At 47.8% G+C, this 17,225-nt stretch overlaps 1 pseudogene; it reads right to left on the reverse strand.

Annotated features, from left to right (window-relative positions):
* Nucleotides 1–6: 6 nt before the first annotated feature.
* Nucleotides 7–16,515, reverse strand: LOC124079051 (stathmin-4-like; annotated as a pseudogene).
* Nucleotides 16,516–17,225: the final 710 nt, after the last annotated feature.

Below are 17,225 nucleotides of genomic sequence, written 5' to 3' on the forward strand. Positions count from 1 at the left end.
CCCTTATTAATTGGGGAAGCCTGAAATCAGACCCAGATTGCTTCCCGCCCACAGGGTACTTGGTAGAGGCCTTGGTGCCCCTCATAGGATAGCATCAGAGTGAGGGGCTGGCACGTGCTGACCACAATGTACAGATCCCTGGAGAAGAAACCAGATCTTTCTAGTACAGTTTCTAGGTTGATGGGCTGGAAGGAGTGGGGACCACGCTGCTCACCATGGGACGAGGCTATCGATCAGGTCCTGGGAGTCACCGCGCAGCAGGAGGCTCCTGGAAATAAAACACCGAGCTGGAGCTTCCCAGGAGCTTCAGGAGAAACTGGGGCGGCCTTGAGACTCAGGAAATGAGCCAGCATGTTCTCCAAAACAGCACGGGCTGTTATTCTGCTGACACGGGGGACCAACCCAAGTCTCTCACATTTCTCATATTCAGGTGACACCATTTGGTTTATTGACAAATAGCATCCTAGTGGAAATAACCTGAGACTCACTTGGTCCATATCAAAATGTCTGGAGAGAATTGTTTCCTGCTCAATGGGTGACTCAGCTTGTCCTACCTTGGACTACAGAGTCAGCAATTTTCATTAAATCAGTTCATTCAAGGATGAAGCCAGGAATGTATAGCCATGTGTCTATCCCTACTCCCTTGCCTTAAAGAAGCTTTCTCCATTTAATGAAGGATACAAGGTCCCTAAGACAATGAGAATTGTTAGTTGTGTTACTGCAGAAAATTCCCCGAGGAAACCCAGAGCTTGGTTTGTGTTTCTTGCCTGTAACTTTCCAAAGCATCCCATTGGAGCTCTCTAAGGATCCTGCCTAACAGAACTATTTCCATTCCTGCTGAGGCTGCTTCCTCCTGAAACATATGTAGGTCCAAATACACTTGCCATGGAAGGAAGACGGAGCACCCCAGGAGCCTCCTTTGGAATCCAGGACCATTTATCTTCACTTACAGCCATTCCAACATGGTGGCAAGGTGGGCATCCCAGTTCTCCTTATTGGATTCCATCTTCTGGGCCAGTTTTTCCTTAGCCATCTTGAAGTTGTTTTCCTCAATGGCTTTTTGGATCACCTCTCGCTCATGCTCTCATTTCTCTGCTAGGTGCTTCAGGAGCTAAGCCTCCTGGTACTGAGGAAACACAAAGGTAGAGAAAGGCCCTTCAGGGTGAGCCTCACTGGGACATTTTTACCACCTTGGATTAAGAGTTCAGCACTCAGGACACATGCCTGCCTCACTGAGCTTGCTTTCCCACCTGTAAGCAGGAAGCAGGGATCTTCCCGCACCCTCCCACCACCTGCAGAGCTTCCCACAGCCCTTGATGTTTCTCAGCTTTGTTCTAAATATCCTCAGGACCATCACCACCATGATAATAATTAATTAATTCACAAACACTAGATGATCTCATACTAAGTTCCAGGTATTATTCTAGCAAACTAGGAAAGAAAGAAAAGGTCTAGTAGAAATAAGAAATACCACCTGGGTACCCTTCAACAAATAATGGATAAAAAAATGTGGTGTATATATACAATGGAATATTACTCAGCCTTAAAGAAAAATGAAATTATGGCATTTGCTTGTAAATGGGTGGAGCTGGAGAATATCATGCTAAGTGAAATAAGCCAATCCCCAAAAAACCAAAAGCCAAATGTTTTCTCTGATATGCAGATGCTAATTCACAATGAGGAGGTTAAGAAAGAATAGAGTTATTTTAGATTATGTATAGGGGAATGAAGGGAGAGGAGGGAGTATGGGCGTAAGAAAGAAAGTAGAATTAATCAGACATTATCACCCTACGTACATATATAACTATATAACCAGTGTGAGTCTACATCATGTACGTGAGAAATTATACTCCATTATATATGATGTATCAAAGTACATACTACTATCATGTACAACTAATTAGAACAAATTAAAAATTTTAAAAATACATAAATAAAACCCAGACTAACATGTGAGAAGAGCTCTTAAGAGTGGAGAGGAAGTGCCACAGGAGTTCCAAAGAGGAAAGGATTGTTTTTTGCTGAAGGATGAAGAAGAGCTTATACCAAAATGGCATCAAAGTTGAACCATGAGCATCAATAGGGAACCCAGAAGACCTACTGAGGAAAGGTACCATGGCCTTGTCCCCTCCCTCCCAGTGAAAAAATTCTTACCTTAAATTCCTAACATATTTTACTGTGTTACTTTTGTCACTCATATAAGGCCACCTCTGGGAGACAAGTGGCACAGTGCGTTGTCCTCCTAACCAAACTCTAAGCTCCTGCAGGACGGGAGTCCTCACTTCTTTCTTTCCCTTATTGGAGCCTCTTCCTCTGCCTTGTCCCCAGGAGGCCCTGTCTAGATATGACCTTACCCCAGCTCACGGCCACCACCCATCTTCTCTAGCTCCCTCCTGCCCATGCTAAGATGGAGTGAAGAAAGAAAGGGGAGTTCTTACCTTCCTTCATTCCTTGGCCACTTCTAGTTTCTTCTGGATCTCTTCCAGTGATGGGTCTCGCCGCCAGGGAAAGTAGGCATTGAACTTGGGCATCCCATCAAAGGAAGGTGGCTTCAGGATGACTTTGAAGGAGTAGCCCGAGGTGCATTTGTTCAGTTCAATGACTACCATGTTCGAGATGACGCACCAGTTCAGGTCCACTGTGTCTGCTGCAGGATGAGAGCGAGGGCTGCTTACCTGCTGAAGAATAGCTAGGCCCCCCTAAAGCATGCACATGGACCAGGAGAGCTGGGTCCCTGTGGCAAACCAGTGGCCATGGGCCTGGTTCTGTCCTGAGCACTGCTACCTAAGGTCAGAGGGCTGATAGGGCCCAAGGTCCATAACCACAGTAAGGCCCCAGGCTCCTCAATTAGGGCCCTGGGGACATGTGATGTCTGACACCAGCCACAGCAACAGCAGCTGCCTTGGCTTCTGCCTCTAATCCTCTGAGGATTAGCTCTTGCACCCATTGTCCTTGCTGGTGTCAGACAGTGGTGCATTTTACCCACTGCCCACCCAGGCCCCTCCTGCTACCCACTGACTGTGCGGCCTGTGGACCCTGATTGCTCCTACCCTGTTTTCTTCTTTCTGTACAGTCAGCACTGTCTTTCCTCTGGTTTTGACCTTTCATCCTACACTGTCTCCCACACCAGCCTAAACAGAAAAGACAATCCCAGGTCATCCAAACCCGTTGTCTCCTACTGCCAGGCCAACCCCACCCCTTCCTCTCAACAGGAAATAGGAGGTGACCTGTCCCCCACACCCAGCAGGAGAACCTGGACCTCCAGTGTCTGGGAACCATCTCTGTCACTGGCCCCAGGCAGTACAGCCACCACAACCCAGGCAGGAAGCCCTCTTCCCACCTCCAGACTCTCGGAGCATCTCCTCCTTTCCTAGGAGTCCCCTCAACCACCCTGTGTCCCCTCTTCCCTTCTGATTTGTTCCCGAGGTTGGACTCTCTGCCGGGTTCCCCTTGGTGTTGTTTGTTCAAGAAATGAACAAAGGTGAAGCTAAGAGGGAGTGCTCTAGAGAGGGCCTGATTCAGAGCCCAGCTGCCATCTAGTGCCCCAGGCTGGACCCCTGCAGCTCGGACCCTGGCACTCTAGGTAGGAGCATGTGCACGGGAAGGAGAGTTTCATGAAATGGGGGCTGGGGACTGCACCCCCATGCACAGGAGGGAGCCTCTACTCCTTTCTTCCCCAACTGAGTCATCACTGACCTTCATATTTGTAAGATAACTTATTCAGAAGGTCAGCCAGGAAGCAGGAGCAGAACAGGGACTCCAGTGGGAGCTCCTTCATCTTCTCCTTGTAGGCTACGGAAACATCAGTCAGGTGAAGTTTGGGACCCTGGCTGGCCTCAGAGACCCACATCCACATGAGTTGGCCTGGAGTTTTCAGCTCCGGAGATGCACCCAAGCCACCTGCACCCATGCCTCCCATGTCTGGAGCCACCTCCTTAGGATTCTGATGAGTGATTCAGCCCCTCATCTGTCCCCTTCCAGAGCACCCAGTGGCCCCATCTTTCCTCCAGTATTTCTCCCCTCCTAGCACCAAATGCCAGGCACCCTCAGGTATAGATTCCAAGCACCACCGCCAGCCCCCAGCTTGACTCCAGGACCCAGCTTTCTGTCTCCCCATGCCCACCCTGGATGGGCCACTTCTTTGGCATTGGGATGTAGGAAATCCATGCTCCATTCTACCAGAAGCACTGGGTAGTGCCACATAAAGGGTGGAGAAGAAGACAGGACAGGGAGTCTTCACTGTCCCTCTGCTCCACACCTTTGCTGGGTGCTAAGTGGGGCTGCTCTTCCTGACCTTCCCAGCACAGTGGTCAAAGCCAGCATGACTGGTGTCCATGAGGCAGGAGTGTATCTCCACCACCAACAACTCCCTCTGTGTTTGGAGGTCACAGTTCAGAGCCACCCAGGCCACAGTGGTAACCCCTGTCTGTCCCTCCCCAGTTCCCTGGAGCTAGTGGACATGCTTTTGCACCCAGCATTCTCAGGCCTTCTCAGCAGCAACCTGCCCAGGACAGAGCCAAGTACTCTTCCTTCATTTTCTTTCACAATTGAAAACATAAGTGACTGCAGAAATACCACATGGGCATTTAAAAAACTTTAAAAGAAAAAATATACCAATGAGCAAAAGGAAGAGAAACTTCAGTTATAGTCCCACCCACCACCTGGGGACTGAGATGGTCAGGAGCCACCATGGTGGGACAAAGGCTGGGACGAGAATAAAAGCCCTTCCTCCTCATGGGAGGCATCTCCATGCTCTACCCCTGTGCTCTCTTCCCAGGCCTGTGGTTAGACCTGCTAAAAGCACAGAGGCAGAATGTTTGCATAAGAAGAAATTATTACTGGGGGGAGAGGGTGTGGCCAAAAAACTCTAATTGAACTTATTTTTATTCACTTTCAAAATCATTACTTTGGGGCCAGGTGTACTGGTGCATGTTCGGTAATCCCAGCAACTTCAGAGGCTAAGGCCAGAAAATCACAAGTTCAAGGCCACCCTTGGCAAATTTGTGATACCTTGCCTCAAAATAGAATATTAAAAAGGGGCTGGATATGTAGCAGTGACACAGCACCCTGGGTTCAATCTTCAATACTACACACACAAAAATTTTTTTTTTTAAATCACTAATTTGGGAGATGGCACAGCTGGGCAATACATTTTTAGTTTCCCATTAGTGTGGTTGTGGGTTATCTGACAGCCGAGTTTAGATGATGATGTTGGCCTGCATTACTTTTCAGAAACTTGAAGGCCTGTTTTCATATTATGTGTGTCTCCTTTTCTGCTTAACTTTGGGGTCAGGTTCTACTTGGCCCTGCAAGTAGACACGTCTCTGTGCATTCATAAATTATTATGTGCAGAGAAATAGCCCATGCTTCCATGCCATATGGGGACCTACCTGCGAGGGTCATGTTTGCTGGGATCTGGTGGCTGATCTGACTGAAAGTCACAGAAGGCGTCTCTCACCAGCTCAGGACATGGTCAAACTCTGAAACAAAAAAGAAATAGTTTACCACTGATAGATTATCAGCCTAAGGAGGGTCTCTATACAACTGCAGAGGAACCTTGGGGTACTTCACTTGCTCTCACCCCTAGGCCCTCTTTCCACCAGCTCTCACTACCCCAAATACTCACCCCCTTCCGCTTAACTGGTCAAGTTCAGGCACTAATGCCAATGTTGCTGTTGGCTTCCTTGTCTCGAGGTCTGAGTGCGAACTTGAGTTTCCCAAACCCCTATGAACAAAGGGTGTTCCTCTGTCTCCCTTGGCAGCTCAGTGGCCTTCCCAAGGCAAGGATGCTGGTGAGAGGCCAGTCTCCAGTAGGAATTGCCTAGAGGTATTTTTAAAAATAACCACCCCTCTGAACTTCTGTGTCCACACCCCACCTGTCTCCAGCCAGCTCTGACATGGGGTGATAGAGATTTGGACAGAGATGTTAAAACCTTTTAAGATGGCCTTTCTCTTGCCTGCCCTCCAAGAACCACTGGCCCAGGCCCTCCCTGACCCCACTAAAAACAACCCTGGACCATGAAAAGAGAAGGATCAAGGCCCAATGTCATCACACTTGGTAGATTCAGAGACACAAATGGACACATCGGGGCTTTGTGGGAGCCAGAGATGGGCTCCCTACTCAGCATGAGGCTAGGGGAGCCAGGGAGGGACCCCAGTCAGAGCATAAGGGACAGGTCAGAATCTGGGAAAGAGGTCATTCTGCCAGGGAACTGCTCAAGCCAGGGTCAGGGTGAAAAATCTCAGTGTCCTCAGGGCTCCCTTGAGCTGGTTGATGCTAGAGTAGAGGTGAGAAGGAGGCAGGACAGGAAAGGAGGTAGGAGAAGCAACCAAGGCACTGCCTGGAGCTCACTGAAGACAGGAACACCTGGCTCTGGAGAGTGCTTGTCACCCAGGCCGCTCCATGTTTGGCCACTGGTCACTCTGCCAGTGGAAGGTGGCACGAGCCAGCAGGCTGCCTGCCCACATCCTCACATGGCTAAGTGACACGAGGCCAAACTGGAGCCCCTTTCCTCCAAGAGCCAAGGTGCCTTCCCACTAGAAGCTGGGGTCCAAGTTCATGGGAGTAGCGGGGCCAGCTCTGGGGTAAGAGCTAGACCAGTGCAGAGTGATTGCAGATGTCAACTCTTGGCTAGTCATGTCACGTGTCCGAACCTTGCTTTTCTGACCTTAATTCTGCACAGAGATGTACCAATTAGATGAGAAAAGCCTCCACCCTGCACCAGCACACAGAATGCATCATGGATGTCAGGTTCCTTCCCTCTGTGTCAGGGTGGTCCTCCCCTCAGCCCTGCAAGGACTGTCGTCTCCATTCGCAGGTGAGAAGAATGAGGCTTAGAGGGTCTGTGTGACTAGAGAGCACACAGACTTGACCTAGATCTAGCTGCCTACGCAGTCTTGGTCTCCTTTCTCCTCATTGTGCTAGGTCCAGAGGCCCCTGCCAGGCCTCTCCCGAGCCACACAATGGACCTTCTTTCTCTGGTATCAGGCTGGTCCTGATGGTGCCAGGGGGACCCGAGCGGGGAGGCAGGCCTAGTGCCTAGATGTAAAGTCCCCGGTCATCTGCAGCCTGCACAATCTGCTCAGGGCTGGGCTATCTGAAGGCGATGGGCTGAGTGAGGAAGCTCTTGTCAGGAGAGGCAGCAGCCTCGGACATTAACCTGGGTGATGGATCAGAAATGGAAGAGGAGGCAGAGAAGCCCACCTGAAAAAAGAAGGGGAGCTGAGTAGGGGCAAGTACTTGGAGTCAAAGGATGTAACCCTTGGCCCGAGCCAGAATGAGGATGAGGCTGTGCTCAGGGAGCACTTCGTACCCACAGCATCCCAGCTGAGCTTCACTGAGCCAGAGCTAGGACCACAAGAGAGACATCATCAGCTTCACTTTAAGATGAGGGACCTGCGGCTCAAAGAAGTTAAGATGCTAGACTAAGGTCACACAGCTCTGAGGTGGCAGAGCCAAGTCGAGCATCCCCATCTTGTGACTTTTAAGTTCCTCCCTAGTGGCCAGGGGAGGAACTAGATTCTCACTACTGCTTCCTCCATGGTCCTGAGAACTCAAGCCAGTCTGGCCTAGGGCTATGGATTAATTTTAAAATGTGCTATGTATTTAAGCACATTATACATGGAAGCTACTCTGCTAGGAGTTTGGGGAACATAGAGAATGTCAGGAGCCAGAAGAGGAGGACCAAGGAGGGAACAGGAGATGTCACAGAGGTGAGCAGCAGTGTGCATGGTCAAGGAATTGGTGATGACCATGGGATCAGAATCTCCATGATAAAAATGGTACTCATAGAATATTTGCTACATACACACTCTTTTACTTTAGTTTTCATAACTGTATTGTGAAGTAGCAATACTATCTGCATTTTATGAATGAAGAAACTGAGGTTCAGAGAGGCCAAGTGACATTTCCATGAATGGAGTAGAGTGAGTTGAGTAAGATTCATCCACATCTTAATCCTAATGACTGTGAATGTGGTCTTATTAGGAAAAAAAAAAAAAAAAAAAAAAAAAAAGATTTCCTCGGATATCATTAAAGATCCCAAAATGAGATCATCTCTGATTACCCAAGTGGGCCTTAAGTTCAATGGCAAGTCCCTATGAGTGACACATAGAGAAGCCATACAAAAATGGAGGCAGAGATTGGAGTGAAGAAACCTCAAGCCAAGGAATGCCCAGGGTGACCAAAAGCTGGAAGAGGCAGGGAAGGATCTTTTCTAGAACCCTGGAGCAAGCATAGCCTGCTGAAACCTTGAGTTTGAAATCCTCACCACTGTTTTGTGGTAAGGTGCTCCAGCCCTAGGAAACCAGTACCCTCAGTAAATAAAAAAAAACATGAGCCAAAGTCACGATTCTTCCACCGTATCTCAGCAACCAGCATTTGTACATGGTCTGATTTGTTCCTCAAGAGGATCTGTGTACAAGAATCTCAGGGTACATGGGACCCTTAAAAACCCTCATGCTAAGTGCTACACCATTTCTATTGCAGCCAAGATCTGAAAGATCTGCTGTGCATGGGATGCTCTGAGGAAGGACCAGAAGATACGGGGGCAGAGGGTAGGCAAGACTTCTGGAGAGCACAGCAGTGCCAAGGAGCACCCAGCCTGAGAGGAGCCTGGTGGCACCCTAGTTAGCCTCTGGCATCAGTGGTCAGTGGAGCCAGGACAGCAGCCTCCCCAGTGCTCGGCCTGCTGGTGTGACCTAAGTCATCTTGCACAGGCGGTTCAACAGTCATGCATGTCATGCCACAGCAAATCACAGCCTAGTGCATGCTTCCACGCACTTTGTAGGAACACCACTGGTCAGTCAAGTGGCCCCTGTGGGCCTGGGGATGGATCAGCACAGCTGGTGGGAGAGGACTTCAGCTTCAGCTGGCCCAGATGCCAGTTTGTGGCCTTACCCCAGGTGACGAGGGGTCATCGTGCCATTTAGGTGAAATGCCTAAAATGGTGAAATGACTTTGCATCTTGATAGTGGGATGAGTGGTGGACTGGGTTTATTCAGAACAGAGGGGACCCACTGGGTTGATGCAGGGTACATTGGGACTGAACACTAGAATGGGACAGGGAAACCACAGAGGCCTCCACACCAACAAAGGAGTCTGTACCTTGTATTCAGTTACAAAGGCTTTAGTGTACTTTGAATGAGAGGAGAGGGCAGTGGTGAGGCTTACGGGGTCAGCAATAACAACGGCTGCTATTTCTTCATCATCTACTTTGTACCAGGGAAAGCAAAGGCATATCTCAATTTATTTTTGATAATGAGGAAATGGCAGCTCCGCACTGTTGGGTAAAGGATACGAAGTCACACAGACAGTAAGAAACAGAGTTGGGATTTGAGTCTGTGTGTGTTCCGTCAGGAAGCCTGCTCTGTGAGCAGGTTCAAGTACAAGCACAAGGAGATTCAGCAGCAGTGTCAGGTTGGGGAAAAGATTAGGAGGGGAAGGCTGGCAGTGTTTTGTCCAGGCAGGCTGGGGACCCGCCTGGGCTGTCATTTGTGTCCCACCCAGCACTGCTTTCCCACCTACAGACTCATCCATACACTTCCCCCAGCTCAAGCTCCAGTACATAAATTGGTGAGTGATCATCCCACCAAGCAGAGAGTCAGCCAAGAGGCCTCAGACACAGAGGGGTAAGTTTTGAATGGGGGAGGGCTTGGCTGCTGGGGAAGCCCTAGAATAAGGTAAGATATTGATGAGAGGGATCTCATGGCGGGATGCTGGGGAGGAGAAGATGCCTATAGTGAAAATATCAGTACCTGCAATTTCCCTTAAACACCAGAATGTCAGAGGTGAGGAAATCACTAAACAAATGCATGACCACAGAACAGGGAACTCTCTGGGAGGAGCTGTCTCAATTCTGGGGAACAGGACAGACTTTCTGATGAGCACGCTATGAGACACATCAGGCCCAGGTAGGCTAAATGTCCTGCATCACACACAACAATTCCACGCAGGAAAAATATCCCATCAGAAATTCTAGTGACTTCCTCCTGGGGACAGAGGTCCTGAGGTCACACAGCAAGTTGCTGGAAGAGAAAGGTCAGGAGCCCAAGCATCTGGATTCCAGCATTGGCACCTTTCTCCTTCACACTGGCCTTTTAACCCCTTCAAACACCAGGCTGGATGAGAGGAACAGCCCACTCTGGGGCCAGCAGAGCAGCATCCAAAGAGGTGAGCATGTGGACAGGACGCCACAGGGAGCATCAGCAGGACCATGCTCCATGGCTTACTACAAGGCGGTTAGTAACAGGCGCAGGCAGGGGAGAGTGCTGAGTGCTCAGGCATCACCTGGTGCCGCCACCCCCCAGCGTGCACACAGCCTCCCAGGTGCTCTGACTGCCCACATGGCACAGTGAGCCCCACTGTTCTTGTCACTCTAAGAAATGCCCAAATAGCACTCTCAGGATGCGTCCAGGCCCACGCGGACTATTTTTGAGGGATAAGCAGCTAATGGATGCCCAAATGGTTTGAATAGAGCTCTCCTTGGCAAGGGTCCTGGAAGCCAAATATAGGAACTCTGTCACAGAATTGGTACAGCAGCTTCATGGTAGGGGAACCATGACGGCTGAGCAAGGTCCTCCAGCCACAGGCAGAGTGGGAAGGGCTTCTTCCAGCTGTGCACTGGACCGGCCTCTTAGGAGTCCAGGTCAAGTTCTGTATTCACCTGGTATTAGCTGCATAAGTGACCTCAGCGTCACATGTCTTCACATTGGACTGGAATTGTACCATCTCAGAACAGTAACCTAGCTTATTTCATGCTGATCAGGGGCTCTGATGGGCAGCATGTGTCTTATTTGAGTTTAAAATCAAAAGGAGTTAAATTATTTTTTCATGAATGTGTTTTTCAGTCTTTCCACACTATTTATTAAATATTGAATTCCATGCTAAGTCCTCTGTTAAGTCCTAGAATAACCCCAGGAGGGGAATCTTAGGGAGTTCTACAGATGCTCTGCAGGTCTTCAGCAGGGTCCCCTGCAATACTGTGGACCATGTCATCAAGGAAGAAGGGGGGATTAGAGTAAAGACCTGTTAGGGACCAGTGAGTCATAGAGGGGGCTGGCAGACAGAACGGTGTGTGATTCACTGGCTTTGGGGACTGGTAATATCAAAGCTCCCCTTAGGTTTGCTTTTCAGCGCTTCAAGAGGAGATGGCAGATGGTCGAGATCTTCAGAATGCAGCATAATTGTGCTTCTAGGAATGACCTGCTGGTGACAGCAGAACTCTGGAGGCCTAGGTCTGAGGAGGCGCTCAAAGTTCTAATGGCTATGCTGAGAGGAAGCCATTAGACAACCCCAAATAATCCACAGTGATGGGACTTCCCAGGCTATTTTTTAATCTCCTATTCAATATATACAAGAGATTCAGCATGGCAGAAGTCAAGTTCAGGGTGTGAATTTTTATTCAGGATAGGCAGAGAACTGGGTTTGTGAGTCTGGCTCTGGGTGGGATCCCAGAGTCAGGAGAAGTCTCAGGCAATAGCACCTGAAACAAGCTCTGTAATTTCACTCCTGACAACAACATGGATGTTTGACATTGCACCATGGTTGACCAGGAGCTTCCCGGTGCATGTGTGCTCATGCATCTTACACAAACTGCTTCAATTGCAAACATACTAGCCCTGAATGTCAGAAAAATCTATTGACAGAGAAAAGAAAATAAGTATTTGCACTCTAGTGAGTTTACACTCTCAGCATTTTCTTGTTTTTTTTTTTCCTGTGTCTATTAGGTTTGCATTATTGTAATCCATGTGTATACATTTACCATTCACTCTCCCTGAAACCTATGGAATGAATATGATTAAACCCATTTTCCAGATGGTCAGTTTAGCAACTTTGTTTCCCTGAAGTGGGACAAGGAGGAAGGGATAGGCATAATTTGAACCAGAATATTTTTATGTCAAATTTCATGCTGTTCCTGACAAAGCTCCATGCTGTTCTCAAACCCAGCCCTGCCCCTACATGGGAGCAAGAAGAGCTGCCCATGGCACATGGTTGAAGTTGACTATCTCCAAATTGCCTCCCTATCCTAGGTGACCTCATGCTTAAAATTCTTACCATTAAGCTGTCCTTGGGTTCAGCTATGGCCTCAGACAGTCCCCATTTGAAAGCCTACACCTAACCTATCAAGCATAATAAATTGAGTCATTTTCATATCTGGACAGAAAAAGCAAGAGAATTTGTCAACATCCCCAGAGGGTCAAGTTCTTTGCCCATTCTGCAGTCCCACAGATGGAAGGAGTCATGGGGATCTCTAGATTTTTATTTCCCATCTCGTCTCAGATGAAGAGACTAAGGGTCTAGGAAATCTAGTGCCTGTCTGAGGCCCAAGGATCAGAGTTCTACTTCCAGCCCAAATTTAACTATACTGAAAAAGGCCCCTTATCTTTTGCAACATCATTTTTATTTCTTTGTTCTTTCATTCTTCTCCAGAGATTATTTTTATGTTACTTTAATTTTAACTTTAAATTGATATCACTTACAATTATAAGTATACAAGTTAAGTATAAGTTAAGTATAAAATGGTGTCCACTGATTTTCTTTGCATGAGATAAGAGATTTAACAAGATTTTACTTCCTCTCTCTACAAACCTGGTTCTATCAAAATGATCTGGATTTTTCAGTTTTGGATTATCATTATCAATTTCTTTTTTTTTAATGTTATTCACTCAACAAATATTTTTTTTTGAAAACCTATCGTACGCACTATGCAAAGTAGTAAGAAAGACTACATGATCAACTTACTCAACATATCCCTAGCCTAAGATACTTGACATTTGTATTCAGCTTTGTTAATACGTTTAGTATAATTAGACGGCTCTAAACGCTATTGCTCTGGTTGTTCATGACCATTATATGTCCTTTTTGTATTCAAGTTTTTTAATTTGATCATTTTTTACTATCTACAGTACTTCGTGGAGTAATTTTCTCCAGAAAGCCCTCATGGTATGCTTCTTGAGAGCGGCTGTGTCTGAGATGCTGAATGTAAGTGGCAGGCAGCCCTGACCCTGGGTAGACAGTCCCTTGCACGTGCAGGGAGCAGTTAGCATTGGATGCTGTCTATCCGCTTGTTCTCACATATGCACTTTGCACTTTGCTTCCTTTTCTGGTCTGGATTTCAGGCACAGACCCCCATCCAGGGACCCACCAACTCCCAGCACACTTCCTGTCCTCCTTCCCCCAGATTCACATTCTCCAGCTTGTTCTATGAACTCTAGATTTGCCAGTGCCTGTCATAAACCATGCCAGCCACTGCAGGCTCCCGTCTCTTTTGATCTGTCTTGTTCTTCTGCCTCTCATCTCTGACAGCAGAACCCAAAGCAAGGAGGGCACACAGCTCTAATGGAAAGGAGCTAAAAGCTTTGGGCTTTGGTGGGGGAGAAAGGTAATTATGTACATGTGAGTGGGGGCAGGTGGGAGAGGAATATGTGTGGGGTGCATGTATCTGTGATCCTCCTACCTTCCTATTGGGACTATAAATGGGAAGGGTGATTTTTTGGATGGGGGGGAGGTCCTTGCTCATTCTCAAACAAAAACAGAAAAAGCAACCTTTCCCACACTGTTACATTTCTAAATATAGCAAATGCTAATTTAATAAGCAAACCAGGTAATGCATGATGCATGTTCATTTCTCAAGCTAACACAGAGTTCGGTCCTCTAATAAGCAATATAAAAAATTGCATTTTTCCTCATTACAAATTCCATCCAAATTTCTATGCCTTTTCAAAAAAAAAAAAGAATCATTTCTTTCCATCCATGACTTCAAACTTTCTAGGAATTCTGTCTCCAAATGAAAGTCCTCGGGTAATCAGGAAATAATATAAAACTGTAAAAATGGACATAGAAGGCAGGATCTTAAGTGTTCTGGAAAAATTAGTCTTTTCTTTGGTTATGATCTTGATAATTTGAAATCCTATATGTAAAAACAAGAACAACAGATCTGAACATTCCTGTTCTTCTTGCATGTCAATGGAAGGTGGACTCTGACCCCTCCCCTCCTCACCTGTCCTGCTTTCTTTGCCCTGTGTCCTTTCCTGTGCCACTATCTTATTAGATTCCCATTTGTCAATCTGTGTTGCTCTGTTTTAAATACTGTCAATCAACCCTCTTTCCTCCTAGAGAAGGCACGTAGTTTAAACTGCCTGGTCAAAGGATGGAAGGTGACCAGTCTCACCTGGCCCTCCGATCCCTTTCATGGAGCCAAGACAGAATCTAGATATGAACCACTCATCCAAGAAAAAATGTGAGGAACACCCCTACCCATCCACCAACAGTATAACCCAGAGTCCTGCTCACCCATGGAGACACATTCCAAGATATCCCACATGTGCCTGAAATCAAGGATATACTTCTTTCTCCTCTATATACACACCTATGATAAGGCTTCATTTATAAATAAGTCACAGCAAGAGATTAACAACAATAGCTAGTAATAAAATAGAGTAATTATCATTATATACTGATAAAAGTAATTTAAAACTTGCAAATGGCTTATTTCTGGAATTTCCCACTTAATATTTTTGGACTTAGTTGCCCACAAGTAACTGAAAAAGAGAAAAACAGAACCATGGATAAGAGGGGACTACTGTATGTCTGCTAAACACTGGACTCTGGGGGAACATGCTAGACCAAACCTTTAGAACACATTATCTCACGAAAGAAACAGTCTCCCATTTAAAATAACACTTGGAATGAATTGTAACTTTCAGGCATTCATTTTGTATCTGCCAATGAGCACATATAGTGTACAATATATAGCGTACATCCTGATATAGACACCTACTCACAAATACACACATAACTGAAAATACATAACTAAGTAAAAAGGCACAGAAAACATAATTTACCCATTATATTGACTGTGTTCTAATTTTTTCAATTCTACCTTATCTCATATTATTAAAAGAAATACTGGTTATAATCCACAAAATTCATTTCATAATCTACTAAAAAGATCTTAGTGAGGAACACTAAACCTATCTCCAGTGCAACATAGAAGACTCCTCTAATGCCTCTCTGCTGGTGGTCATCCCCCTTCTTCTTGAATGGCTTCAGTGAGGGAAACTCACTTCCCACAAGGAAGCATGCTCTGTGGTGAACCCATCTAGCAGTTAAAGATCCTTGCTCACTCCAAAGCTGCAGGTGTGGCTGGGCGGAGCTGGAGATAACAAGAGGTCTGGGACGAGCTGGTAGGAGCTAGGCAGCCTCGGAGAGGGCTGGAAGCACTGTTCCTAACAGCAAGGCAGGGGCTCAGTGAGCTACAGGAGAGAACAGGGCTCTGGGAGGCTCTGGTTCACTTCTGTGGAGCCACACATCAGAACTGCCCCTTCTGCCTTCCTTCCACTCCAACACTATGATCATTTCCACATCTGATGTATGATCTCATTCCCCCTGGCACCCACCCATGGGAGAGCTCTCCAACCCCTAGAGGGGGCCTCAGCCTGCATGGGGACAGATTCCCCCACATTCCCTCCAATCTTCTCACCCCTCAGGGCTCCAGCAGGCCACTTCCAGCAACCCCCACTAGTGTTCTCTTGTCCTTGGGACACAGGGGCATCCCTGCCTGGGGTATGCAGACAAGGGCACTCTGAACATGCCTGACCTACCCACCTATGATACCTTGGAGACCTGCCCAGCTTCAGGACAATGAGGCTCCTCCATAACTGATCACATCTTCCTGGGAGAAATAAAACAAAGACAGCACCATCACATGGGACAGAGCCGGCCACTGGACATCAAAGCTCTGGGTCCCGGGCATGAGAAAAGGAAAATGCCTAAACTCCTGGAAGGGTGGGGGTCTGAGTGAGGAGGGAGGACCAGGGAGTGGCAGGCCTGTGCTCCTGCAGCCTCAGAGTTTGATCCCGCTGGCCCCGCCAGGTAGGATCAGGTTGACCTCAGGGTGAGGCAGGGGGAGGCAGAGGGGATGATCTCATTGAATCCTTAGGACCAAGAGGAGAAAGTAAGGTAATGGAGAGACGAAGGAGAAGGATGAAAATGGGAAAGAAAGACCAGGAAAGCTGAAACTGTCAAACACAGGGCAGCTTCAGGCTTGAAAGGGGTCTTCAGGTCAGAAGCAGTTCCAGGGGAAACCAGGTTCCAAGCCAACCCTTTCTCCCTCAGCAACAAAACATTTCAATGCAAAAATAACTCACCAGGGACCTCCCTCCACACTTCCTCTCTCCTGACCTCTGGAACAAAAGTGAGGATCCCACCCTGGGCCCTCACCCCTCGCCAAGCACCATCCCCTGCCTGGCCCTGCTTTCCCCAAGGCTTGACAAAGTTTAAATGACTGAGTGAAACCAAAGGCAACACAAAGGGCCCAGACCCTCTGCCTCTCCTCTCTGTGGCTGCTATTTTGTTTCTTTCTTTTGTTTGAAAACCTTCGACCCTTTGCATTTCATGTCTTCTTACCTGCAGTCCAGTTCGAAGCAAGTGAGATGCTCTCTCCTCACTCCTTCATTTAGTGGTACCCTGGGCTTCTCTCAACATCAGCACCACTGCTCCCATCTCTCCATGACATCACCTCCAAGCTCTCTGATTGGCCAGCAGTAGGTTGCATGGCAATTGGACAGTCTCCTCTGGTGGAGCGGGGATTGCCTGAGCAAGTAACTCTTAGCAGGCCAGGGAGTGGGAGATGATGTCAGACAAAGGGCTGCTTTCTCCACTGCCTGTGGAGCCAGGGAGGCAGAGAGTGAGGGTGGCGAGAGGGAAGTGAGGGGTGGTAGGGGGGAGGTGGGGGTGAGGCACAGCCTGCACATTGGGGGAACCATGAATGATTTTGAGAATCTTTAGCTCCTTCAAATCTGGGGGTGAGAAAATATGGAATCTAGAGAAGCAAGAAGATGGAACAGATGAACCCTAAAAATAGCTTCCCAAAAGGCTTGATGCCTGTTTCCAACTCTGTCACAAGGCTGGTGGGTTAGGACAGTGACTCACAAGGTGGGAAGGGGCTACAGAAAGCCCAGGCCAGGAGCTGGCAAGGGCTTCATGCAGGGGTCCCAGGAGAGCAGGACATCCCCCTGGCGGCCCTCCAGAGGTGTCAGCCACATCTGTGTTGTGGCATTTGCTCAAGACCAGTGAGTCCTCACAGCCCACATGACCAGCTGGGTCTACCAGAGGGAGCCACAGGTAGGAACCCAGACTAATTTTTACCCTGGAGGTTCCTCAATGTGGTGGGATCCTGGGGGGAGTGTTGGGTCATCTATAGTGCCTTCCATGCCCTTGGGGA

Source organism: Marmota monax, unplaced genomic scaffold, assembly GCF_021218885.2.
Source record: "Marmota monax isolate L192 unplaced genomic scaffold, Marmota_monax_Labrador192_F-V1.1 WCK01_AAM20220418_F8-fsc01555, whole genome shotgun sequence".
NCBI lineage: Eukaryota > Metazoa > Chordata > Mammalia > Rodentia > Sciuridae > Marmota > Marmota monax.